Genomic DNA, 12,985 nt, shown 5'->3' on the forward strand with positions numbered 1-12,985 from the left:
AAGTAAGTAACCATGACTAAGCTAAAAGAAAAAAACCATCCAGCTCTTTGAAACAGACCCAGCAATATATTGGGATGTTTTAATGGTCTGGGTTTAGTTCTGGGTCCCTGGCTTTGTGGTCTATTCCAAGGACTAAAACAACTGTGCTGGTAGCTGTCTGTATTGCAGTTGGCTGTTTACATCCTATACAAAACTTTAGTTGCTATTTGCACAGCCATTGTCACATTACATGATTCAACAACCTGCAACAAAAGCAGCAGGAAGGATTAACTCTAGTCCAACTTCAAGCAACATATGCTGGAAAAATCTGATTCACAGAATTTCAGCCGTGAATGAATTGATATGTATTTTATTGATTGAAATTTCCCTTCTTCATCTCTTAATTTTTGTGAGTGAAATCACAGAATTGTTGAATCCTAATGTTGGAAAATACCTTAAAGGTTATCTGGTACCAACACCCCAACTGATATCAGAAACTTCTCTGCAGATACTTTGTGAAGTCTAATATAAAAAGAAATAATTTTAAAGGTTATATGTAACTTGAGTAAAAAATTAGCATGAGTTCTGCTTCTGTACACCTCTTTGCACCTACTCCCTTTGTAATGTGACTTCACACCTCCTCTCATCAGGATGAGAAGTCTATTTCTCCCACTCCTTGGATCTGAGCTGGCCTTTTGACTTGATTTGTCTAATAGAATGTTGGGGGTGATAGTGTTTAGCTGCAAGTCAAGTCCCCTCTACTTCTTTGAACTCTCCTCAGTCACCATGTGAATAGCCTGGGATAACCTGATGGAGAATTAGAAACACATGGATCTAGCAGCCAAGTGGACAGTGAACTAACTGTCCCAGAAGTAACTGAGGTCATCCTAGACCAGTCAGCCCTCAGCTGGTCAGTTAGCTGCCCACAGATGCATGAATGAGCCCAGAACAAATCAGATGAGCAAAGATCAGATCAGTAGAAACTTCCAGCTAACTTGTCATTTCCAGAGCAACATTAAAGCATTTTGATTTAAGCCACTAAACTTTGGATTAATTTGTCATGTAGAAGATCTTAACTGACATAGGGAGCAAACTACAGTTGTAATTATAGGTATTTATTCTATTAGAACCCTATTTTAGCATTATATAATTCCAATAATTATTTTTGAAATGATTTTGAGTAATTCACTTGCTTTGATTTTATTGGATTAAAAAATTTGGGTTTTTTGGTTTTTTGGGTTTTGTTTTTAGAAAGTATTCCTTTAGGCTGTTTTTGTCTATGTTTAGCTGATAACTGCTGTAAATTCTAATTTAGAATTTAGGACAGAATATTGAGAAACCAGAAGCAGCTCAATTATCTGCTAAGCAAATGCTAAGTAGTGTGAAAATTTTCAAATAAATGTAAAAAAGAAGTGGCCTTAAAGACCTGCATTTTTCTCAGTATCATAATGAAATTGAGACAAAAAATTGAAAATATATGTAACACAGACCAGGCTCAGTGGCTCATGCCTGTAATCCCAGCACTTTGGGAGGCTGAGTCAGGTGGATCACCTGAGCTCAGGAGTTCGAGACCAGCCTGGCAAACGTGGCAAAATCCTATCTCTACCAAAAATGCAAAGTTACCCAGGCATGGTGAAGCATGGCTGTAGTCCCAGTTACTCGGGAGACTGAGGCCAGAAAATCGCTTGAACCCAGCAGGTGGAGATTGCAATGAGCCAAGATGGCACCACTGCACTCCATCCTGGGTGACAGACACAGAGAGCCTCCTTCTCAAAAAATAAAAATAAAAATCTAATCTATATCTGTATATATATATATACACACACACATATATATATACACACACACACATATATATATACACACACACATATATATACACATATATATACACACACATATATATATGTAATACAACATGCATAACATAGATTGCAGTTGCAATAAGATTTCAAAGAAAATGTGCATCCTCATAGAAGACAAATGTAATTTGAGTCTTAAAAATATTCATAGTTTTAAACAGGTACAGAAAAAAATAAGGGTTTTAATCAGAAGAATAACGTGAGCAAAGGCATTCTCACTCCATATAATGTCTCCTGAAGAATGGCTCTATTAATTGGCTACAATTCCTACAGAGTTTAAATTGGCTTGGAAAATTTATACTTTTTTTAAAATATCATCATTTATTCAATAGCCACTGAGTGCCTACCATGTGGAAGACATTTTTCTATGTCCTTGGGATACAACAGTGAAGAAGCAGGCAAAAATAATTGTTATTGAGGTGCTTGCATTCTATACAGGAATCCACTCCTCCATCTTCATTTAGGAAAAATCACTTAACCTATAAATTAACCAACAATTTAAGTCATCCTGTACTCTTCACTTTAACAGCAAAAAAAATCCAAATTGAAATAAAGTAGTAATAATTGGACATTGCTGTATTTTGAGCCTGAAAATCACTACTGATAAATAAAAATAACTGAACACAAACCTGTGAGCAAAACAAGCTATCTGGGAATCAATTTCAGTCAAAATTGGAATTACGTTTAGTGATTATGCCTGTTCAACTATTTTTGCCTGGAAATGTTTGTGTAGCAGTTACTTGCTTCTCAAAGTAGAATACTGGAAAATTTTTATGAAGTGCAAAGTACAAATCAAAAATACACTCTAGTGTTGCAGTGTCTCCGTGTTTATTTTGAAAGGGCCCTGGTAGATTGTGTTGAGACAGAGCCCACAATTGGCTTCCCAGACCTGGGAAATCAGACTTGGGTTCCAGCCCTAGTAGTGGGTTACCTTATAAATGTTGAAAAATTCTTCTGTGCTCATGCTTTAGTATTTGAAAGACAGTACTTTCGGAAAAACCACCTTGCTGAGCCCAGGTGATAAAGAAAATTGATTCTATAATAATTTATTTGTTCATAAGAAATATTTTTGAGCATCTACTTATGTAGCAGAACCAGTTGTTGGTTAATAATACTAAGAAGGTCCTTGCCCTCCTGGAGCTCACATTCCCATGGAGAGGGCCTAATAATAATAGTACTAGTAGCAACAATAACAAAATAATAAGAAAATAAATAAACACATTATTCTATTTTATTTATTTTGAAGGAAGTAAGATGTTTGTTACAAAGGGGAAAAGTTGATAAACTTGTTCTAATTGATAAAGAACTGTTTTTCATTTGTTCTGTTTTGCTCAGATGGAATGAAACAAGAGCATCATCAAAGGCAAAATCAAAAACAAAACAAAACGAACAAATAAGCCTCTAAGGTAGCAGAATGAAGCTCATCACAAACAGTTACAGAAGTAAACTCGAATTGCTGCCAAGAAGTAGATTAAAGTCTGTCTCCACCAGACCACAGTAAGTTAGTTGCTTCGTTACTCTATAGATGTTTAAAATTCAAAATTATTTTTATAATTTTTTTTTTTTTTTTTGAGACCAAGTCTTGCTGTGTCGCCAGGCTGGAGTGCAGTGGCGCGATCCCGGCTCACTGCAACTTCCGTTTTCTGGTTTCAAGCAATTCTCCTGCCTCGGCCTCTCAAGTAGCTGGGACTACAGGCACGCACCACCACGCCTGGCTAATTTTTTGTATTTTTAATAGAGACGAGGTTTCACCATGTTGGCCAGGATGGTCTCTATCTCTTGACCTTGTGATCTGCCCGCCTCGGCCTCCCAAAGTGCTGGGATTACATAGAATCTTTTTTTATTTGTACTTCTTGAATTTTCCCTTTTCCATGCTGCTTGCTATGGAAGGCAAAAGTTACTTTTTAAAATTCATTTAGGGAAGAATTGATTGGCAGCTGCCTAAACATAAGTGGATTGGAAAGACTGGTTAAACCACCAGTCTAAAATGTTTTCCTAAGTAATCAATTTTCTAAGTAATTGGCATAAAATGAATTTTACTTTGATTTTTGATCCTTCAGAAGTTATTAAGTATTATAAATCCTCATGTTTGAGATATAGGAATTTAGACATTGTTTCAGCCATTATTATATGAGCTTGAATTTATATAATTCAATTTGGTGATGAATTATTAGGGTAAGCAGATGTCTACTTTTCAGAATTTTATTATGGTAAGTCTTCTTATCAGGTAAATTCACCATTTTCATTTATTTGATTTCCATGGATATTTTAAAGAAAGGTGGACATTCAAGAGATCTATAATAATAAATAGTTCTGTTTTTTAACTTTACCTTCAGTGTTAAAAAGTATAACTTATTTTCCATCAGAATAACTAAAGATTTAATTACATATTTACTACAGCTTGTGTGTGTGAGCTGTAGATAGAATGAGACGTGAAAGAAAAAGATGTAATAAGAAAATCAAAATGGGAAAAACTATGGAATAGTGGGAAGAGTTAAGGTCCTTCCCCAAACTCCTTTAATTATGGGTCTCTCGTGTCAGAGTTAAAAGAATGGACTTTAATCAATGTTTTGGCACAACTCAATTGTGTGGTGGTTTAAAAAGCGATAGACTATGATAGTTGCACAAGGATTTAGCAATTTTTACTAAAACTTTCCAGGAGATGAGCCATGACAGGAAGGGATCGATGAAGGGCACACATACAAGTCAGGATTAAAATCTAATTCCCTTCATCAGGTCTGGGCTTCTTTCCATTGTAGGGGAGCCAGAGATCATCTCCAAAGCCCCTTTCTAGCTCATAGTGGGCTCTTCTGTTGGATCTAGAAATTAAAGTGGTACTGGGCAGATGAACAAAATAAAAGTATATACATTTTATTCATTTTGCATGTACATGAGGCACTCACTAAGCAAGATGCTTTTGTGCTCTTTAGACCAAGAATGTTAAATTTGAAAAAAAAAAAATGACAGGACAAAGAAAAGCTGACTAGGAGCAATACATTTTCTAGAGGAGTCACCAGGAGATACATTGGCTGTGGGGAGCTGTAAAATAGGTGAAAGTTAAGTGTGTCTTTATTAAGTATATTTATTCAGGTTCATTGCAATGTCCAATTCCAGGTCTCTGGCAATAAGGGCTATTTTCTTGCCCTTGTATGATGAGGGTAACCCTCCCAGAGGAATCTTTATGGCTTGCTGCATGCTGGAAGAGACAGGTCAGCTCTCTCTTTCTGAATCTACAATTTCTCCACTGTTTTAAACACAAAATAATCAATATATCAATCTGGCACATTCTGGGACATCCTTCACTCCTTCACCATAGAGTATCGATGTTTCTTTAAAATGATACATATTTTCTCTGTGTCTCTGTTTCCTCATTTTATAGAATGCATATGATAAACATGAACTTCTCTAAGATTCATAACAGTTGTACAATTCTCAGAATTTGTTCATTTTGTGCCACTAAATGAACACTAGGTGACACCAATAGTATATGCAGTTAAAAGTACAGAGATCAGTAATGAGAGGCAAATAAATTGAGATGGGATTCATAGTCAAGCGTCAGGATACACTTCATTTCTCCCAGGTGTTAGTTCCTTTTGGCAGATCCATTTGTTTTCTGTACTACAGTACTCAGAAAACACAGATGTCTGTGAAATGTAAACACAGCTGTTTTCTTTAGTATCACCTGTAATTTTTAATCTGTGGAGCAAAAGAAAAGTCTGCCTTAGTGTTTAGGATTTTCTCATAGCTATTCACATTAGTCATTGTTTCCTAGGACTCTCAGGAAGCAGTGGAATGATAAATTATTAAGCAGAGAAGGTACACAGTCACAAATATAATGGTGTGAACTTTTAAGATAGAGCTAATGTAAACCTCTGAAACATTCACATTTATCTTCATTGGAAAAGAATCCCTTTAACAAGAACCTTCACAATTACATCAAAAAAAAAAGAAAGTTTGGAAACTGGGAATTCAGTCTTCTCTTATTGTACTACTAACAGGTCATGTTAAAAAAAATCTCTTAACTTCACTGAGCCACAGTTTTTAAAAAATATTTAGACTATAACTACCTAATATTTAGGAGAGGCATGGAGATGAAATATGAAAATGTGGCAATGCTTCAAAAGTAAGTGCTCAGTAAATATGATAAATAAAGGCATGATGGATATTCAGGATCTATAGAATTTGGAAGCAGTGAGAAAAAGTGGCTCAGTTCATAGTTATGTAGTCAGAGGTTCCTTTCATTCTCATTCCAAACAGAGGTCAATGGGTGTCTGCCGCAGCATAATGATAGTTTCAAACAAGCATGAGTGCATGGCTCACTGCAGGTGGGAGGTGGCAATATAATTCAAACAATGGGACAGGCTGTATTAGGACTATGTTGCAAAGATGGCATGAATTCAAGACTCTCCCATTTGTCCCAAACGGATGAGGTGGTGGCAGCGTGCAGGGCTCCACCACAGCTTTTCTTTAGTCCTTTGTTCAGTGTCTTCATGTGGCCTCTTGGGGCTGCTTATCTGATTTCTTCCTACTGCCCAACCTTCTGGTCAAACCAAGAACTTCTTTCAAATGGGCTACTGCAGAAGTTCCCTACATTTTATCTCTTCCACCCTTTTAATTCTTTCTTCAATTGTCAGGGTAATTTTTTAAATGCCAATCTAGCCAAGTCAACAATTCCTTTTCCAAAAGGCCCTCAGTGGTTTTCCAGGCCTTCCTTGATGAGACATCTGCCCAGCTCTCCAACATAGTCTCCTGTAGCCCCCACAACAGTCCTGTAAAAATATTATTATTCTCTCCTTTCTTTTCCTTCCTGAAAATCAGGGCTCAGAGAGTGCAAATAAAAGCAGAGTCTAACTGGTGCTCTTTCTACTGTAACATGATACCTTCCAGGTTTACCTGAAGCATCATCTTTCGAAGCATCATCTTTCTCCTCAGAATAAAATGAGAGGTTCAACTGAATTTACTTCATCCACTTTCATATTTATGTTCACATTTCAATGTTTTCAAATTTTATTTTTTACTGTGAACCACAATACAATAAACATTTTGCATTATGACCCCATTAAGAAACACACAAAAACTATATTTAATAAATGATAAACCATGTATGAAAAGATAAAAATAAATTAATAGCAAATAGACTTTCATTTATTTGTAAATAAAATATAGAAAATAACCCCCAGAAAGCAATATAAAAATCAACAGAGATGGTTTTAAATAGAATGTGTATGTTTGGCTTTTCATAAATTTATTCTAGTCCAGAACATTTATTTTTAAATCATCTTAGGCCGGGCACAGTGGCTTATGCCTCTTTCACTCCCTGCACTTTGGGAGGCCAAGGCAGGCAGATCACAAGGTGAAGAGATCGAGACCATCCTGGTCAACAAGATGAAACCCCGTCTCTACTAAAAATACAAAAATTAGCTGGACGTGGTGGTGTGTGCCTGTAGTCCCAGCTACTCGGGAGGCTGAGGCAGGAGAATTGCTTGAACCCGGGAGGTGGAGGTTGCAGTGAGCTGAGATTGTGCCACTGCACTCCAGCCTGGTGCCTGGCAACAGAGTGAGACTCTGTCTCAAAAAAAAAAAAAAAAAAAAAAGTCGAACTAAATAAAAATGAAAACAAATAACCAAGAAACACTTCCTAACGCATTCTATGAGAACAACATCACCCTAATACCGAAACCAGAGAAATACATTACGACATAGGAAACTACAGATTAATATCTCTGATGAACAAAAATCCAAAAATCCTCAACAAAATATTAGCAAACCGAGCTCAACAATGTGTAAGAATAGCTATGTGCAATAAAGAGTGGGATTTATTCCAGATACGCATGACTAGTTCAGCATTCAAAAATCAATTAATGTGTAACCCATCATACTAACAGGCTAAAGAAAAAAACTTTTCATCATGTGAGTAAATGCAGAAGAAGTATTTGACAAAATTCAACACACATTCTGGATAAAAACTCTCAGCAAACTCAACTGTGTATGGAACATCTACAAAAAACCGAAACCTAACATTATACTTAATGGTGAGAGACTAGACACTTTCCCCTCAAATCCTGAACAAGACGGGGATGTCTGCTCTTACTACTCTTAGGAATCGTTGTCCGGGAAGTCCTAGCTAATGAAATAAGAGAATAAAATAAAATAAAAGATATACGGACTGGTAAGGAAGAAATGCAACGGTTTCTGTTCACAGACTGCATGATTGCCTATGTAGAAAATCTTGAAGGAGTTGAACCTTTGGGGCAGGGTTACCTGGCTTTTGATTTTGAAAGACTAAACAGGAGAAAAACAGACTTTGAGAAGAAAGAAAGTCAATTAAGAGACAGAAGTTTATGCTGACGGGGACTTTCCCAAGGCTAAAATGATTCTTTTAGGCTGGACAGAGAGAGGTCAGTGAGTCGCTTAAGAGCAGGGACCTACTTTAAGTTTCTGGTACTCTCTGAGTAAGTATCAGTGCTTCAGAAGGAAGGTCTGCATGGAGGACTCGGAACGCTGGGTTCCAGCCACAGCCTCTTGTTCTTGATCAAAGATTCCTACCCCCAAGAATGATAATGTGGCCACAGAGTGGTGGATCTGAAATGATCACGTGGACTACAGACAGATGCCGGTGGTGGGGTGGATGCAATATCTTGACCCTGCATTTGATCACGAAGTAGGAAGGACCCAAAATAGCTGAGATGAATTTCCAATGAAGCTGGGGTTTAGAGTCACATTTTATTTACAGAAAAATAAAGCGATGTGCTATTTCTTGTAGAATATATTGTTTCTAAGAAAACAGAACTTAAAAATCAGCTATTTCCAGGGTTGTGAATTCAATTCTGCCCATAGATAAGGATGAGTTGTGCTAGTACCTTATTTTAGCTTCTCATTTTAGGTTTCTACGGTTATTTTACTCCTCTCTTCTCTGTTCCTATTGCCTAACTTACTCATTTTTACAAGATTTTTAATAAAGCAGCAGCACTCAAATTTTTTAGCCTTTGCTGCCACCCCGTGGCTTCATTTATTACTGCATATGAAAAGGGCCTCTTGGAGCTTCTGCTAAGCCAACCAAACAGGAGCAAGTAAGTGTAGGGGAAGCACATTAAAAACGTATTTGAAATAATAACGCTCAGCATCTGGGGCGTGAATCTAGTACATGCTGTATGTGTCTTACAGATCAGTATGGGTCTTTCAGAATTCTACTAGTCTGTGTCTAACCTCATCATAGTACTTCATTCCTCACTTTAAATCAAGATGCATGACTACTCTGGGAACACAGTAATTGTTGATCCTGACTTGCCACATAGGGCCAATTATTGATTTTAATAAACTCCAGAAAAAAAAATCTTCGTAGGAAACTGAACCTGAAATCTACAGTAGACTCAATTCTTAAAATAGAGCTCTTTGTAGACTTTCAGGTTGGTCTAAAACTTGTCACATTGGTGCAAAGCATTTTGACTCTCCCTAAGTGGTAAGAAATACAGTTATAAGAAGTGGAATTGGGACAGCAGGGGGTGGGGAGTTGGGGAGAGATAGCATGGGGAGAAATGCCAGATATAGGTGATGGGGAGGAAGACAGCAAATCACACTGCCATGTGTGTGCCTATACAACAATCCTGCATGTTCTTCACATGTACCCCAAAACCTAAAATGCAATAATAAAAAAAAGAAGTGGAATATACTTATAGCCCACTTTTCAGGAAAACGTTCCATGAGAAATAAGAATTACTGTAATAATCTCCTTGCCACCTGTCCCTCTCACACTAGCTCTGCCCCTTGTTGTCATCCTAAACTAAATCTGGTCATGCCACTGTGCTGTCTTTAAAAGATTTCATCAGCTTTCTATTGATGGCAGTGGCTACCACCATCATGCTCCCTGCAGCTGGGGCTGCATACTCCATGGAGCCAGTGGGAGCCCCACCTCTTCTGAGGTGCTGCTACAGCTCTGCAAACCTCAGCCTCCCAAACCTCAGCGGCAAACCCAGGCCTCCTGCTCCATGGAGCAGACAGGAGCCCCGCCCTCCTGGGTGAGGCTACAGCTGCCCAAACTGCGGCCCAGGATCCGAGCCTCCCTGTGCTCTTGGAGGGTGTGGGGAGCAGGCATGATCTGCCTTTCTGGGTGCAGCTGCAGCCATCCACCCAGCAGCTGCAGACCAGGGCCTCCCACTCCACAGAGCAGGCGGGATCCAGGAACATGTGGAAACCTTGCCCCTTCCAAGCTGGCGAGGCAGGAGCTCCCCTGCTGCAGGACCTGGGCATCTCTGCAGTGTGCACCCTCATGGGCCCAGGAAGGTCCTTCCCACACTCCCCTCCCTGTGGGCTCGGGGGTGTCTGCTTGCATTGCCTTGCCCCTCTCCATTCCTAGCACTGGCTTGGATCTTGGAATGGGGTTGGGGCTGACCCTGGGGCCGTGTATGGCAGCAGGAGGCAGACAGTCCTGGGAGGAAGGGGGCAGGTCCCCAGTAAGGTCCCACCTTTAGGCCAGGAAGGGCCTGAAGGCTGGGGGCCAGGCTGCCAGTCCCACTGACTGGAGTGGGGACTTGTGGTGCCTCTTCCTGCCCACCTATGGCTGCCCATGGACCCATCGGCACACACCTCCTTTCCTCCAAGGTGCATAAAAGCCCTGGGCTCAGCGAGAGCAAGAGAGGATGGAGAGAATGGAGAGAGGACTCAATGGGAAGACCAGCTGCAGGGAGAAACTACCTTCTCTGCTGAGAGCTTCAGAGACCTCCAGAGATGGACTACCATCTGCAGAGAGGAGCAGCTCACTCCAGGGCTTCCTCTCTGCTGACAGCAGATGTCAGGATGACCTGTCTGCAGAGAGGGCACAATGGGAAGACCAGCTGCAGAGAGGAGCTACCTTTTCTACAGAGAGCTTCAGAGACCTGCAGAGAGGAGCAACCCTCTCTATGGCTTCCCCTCTGCCGATGGCAGATGTCAGGACAGCCTATCTACAGAGAGCTAGCCACTGTGGGTCTCCTCTGAACTGCTCTTTTTTTTCTTTTTGATACATTAAATGTATAATATATTATTTCTAATATTAATTCCAAGATTATTAATTCCTATAGGAATTCATATTACAACTTTAATTATAAATTTCTCCTTTTATTTCCAAGATTCCCATGCCACCAGGCTGGTGGGAAATCCATTTTTAGTTGTAATTAGGCCCTTTCTCTAGTATCACGTATGAATTTGAATATGATACCCCAAAACTTGAGAAGTCCATTGTATCTCCAGTCCACTGGGGCAATGAACAGTTTGAGCAGCTGATCATTATAATGATCCAGATGTGTATCTTTTTCTTTTCTCTGCAGTGTTTTTCTAAGGGAGGAATTGTATTTTGTTTAATTTTGTATTCTAGCATGGATTATTGTGTCTGGCAGATAGTAGGCAATCAGTATTTCAAGAATAAACATTCTTGGTCAGTGATACAGCTAATGATTTGCAACCAGCATATCCTTAAAGTACATTTTCAGTCATGAATTCCATATGAACAGAGAAAAAGAACTAGAACTAAGTGGTAAAATTTATTATAATCCTGTTGTCTTGTTTCCATAGCCATACTCTAACTTCTTTTATATTCTGTGCCCTGGCTTGGTACCTAACTTGACAGCTAATTAAAATGTTTATTAAGCTCTGAAATAGTTTTCTCCTGACCTTTTTGTTTGAAGTTATTGGAGGTGTCACCATGGTTGGAAGTTTCGAGCATGGAAGCTAGACTTCTTGGTCTTGAATTCTGGCTTTTTCACTTACTAGCTTAGTAACTTTGGACAAATTGCACGTCTCTGTGCTTCAATTTCCTCATTTGTTATAGTGGTACCTATTTGACAAGGCTGATGATGGCAGCAGTGGGCGTCCAGAGCTGCAGCGCGGGGGTGGGGAGGGTGGGGTGGCGGCGGGAGCGGCAGGGGCAGCGATGGGACATCTGTGCCTCGCGTCCCCTGTGCCCTGAGACCCCAAGGCACCGACTGCGCCGCCACCATTTTCGCGTGACGGGCTGGGAGCCTCCGCCGCTCCGGACCCTGGGCCCCAGTCGCCGCTGTGCGTGGAGAGGACGCGGCCAGTCCCGGGAGACCCCATCCACAGAGCCTGCCGCCCTGGAAGCCTCCGCGACGGGGCCGGGCTGGGGCGCCCGCTGGAGGGGGAGCAGCGTAGTCCGGCACCGAGGGGCGGGCAGAGAGGGGCCCCAAGGCGGAGCTGGGCCCGGGGCTGTGCCGTGCTCGGACCCAGAGCGCGGGAGCTGGGCTCAGGGCGCGGAGCTGGGGCCAGGCTTCCCGGGCCGGGGCGGGAAATGGGAGCGGGGCGCGCTTCGGGGACCCGGCCATTGCTGTGGCCACCGCGCACGACCCGACAGCGCCGGGTTCCAGGGCCTTGGGAGAAGGCTCTGGGTGGGGCCCCCAGGGGCGAGTCTCCAGGGTCCGCCCCGCATTGGGGTGACCGCCAAGCTTGACGCTCCTGACGGCCTGGCCCCAGGGCCCATGATCTGCTCCTGGAGGCGCCCCCCAGGGCAGGGCCGTGAGCCAAGCAAGGGAGAGTCCCGGGCTGCCCCTGAGCCCCGGGGCCACGGGAAGAACTTGCAGCGACAGTCACCCCTGCCCCGACGCCGACCCCAGCCCAGGGAGGACCTGGAACACTCCCCTCCTCTCCCCACCCCCTCCCGCCACCCCAGGCAGCCAGGAGGCACCGCCGGCCCTGCACGCTCCAGAGCAGATGAGCAGGGACAAGCGGGAGCCCTGCTCCTTCCGAATTGGCAGAGCAGGAGCTCCCTGGGTGCAGCTGCGGCCACCCTGCCGCGGCTGTGGGCATTTCTGAGCTCTCGGGGGCCCCAGGAAAGCCCCCTGCCCACTGCAGACTCGAGGGTGCCTGCTCCTACTCCCTGGCTTCTCTCCATTGCCAGCACCCACTCTGATCTCAGAGCAAGGTCAGGCGGAGCCTGGGTGCTATTGCAGATTGGCCCAGTGTGCACACGGGGACAGTGCTGACATGCCAGCCCCTGCCATCTCGGCCCCCTCTGGAACTTGGGCACCAACAAGCATGGGAGGGAGGCTGAGAGGCGGCTGAAGACAGCCCAGCACTGGCCTGCAGGCACCCCTTGGCGTGAACAGCTTGGTAGCAGGAGGCAGACAGGCTCCTGGGTAGAATGGGATGGGTCCCCG

General features: G+C 42.4%; 1 pseudogene; it reads right to left on the reverse strand.

The window, feature by feature from the left end:
• Positions 1-11,649: 11,649 nt before the first annotated feature.
• Positions 11,650-12,309, reverse strand: LOC135275333 (putative uncharacterized protein encoded by LINC00612; annotated as a pseudogene).
• Between the last annotated feature and the right edge of the window lie 676 nt (positions 12,310-12,985).

This window comes from Aotus nancymaae, unplaced genomic scaffold (genome assembly GCF_030222135.1).
Source record: "Aotus nancymaae isolate 86718 unplaced genomic scaffold, 86718_ANA_hifiasm-v0.15.2.pri h1tg000016l, whole genome shotgun sequence".
Lineage (NCBI taxonomy): Eukaryota > Metazoa > Chordata > Mammalia > Primates > Aotidae > Aotus > Aotus nancymaae.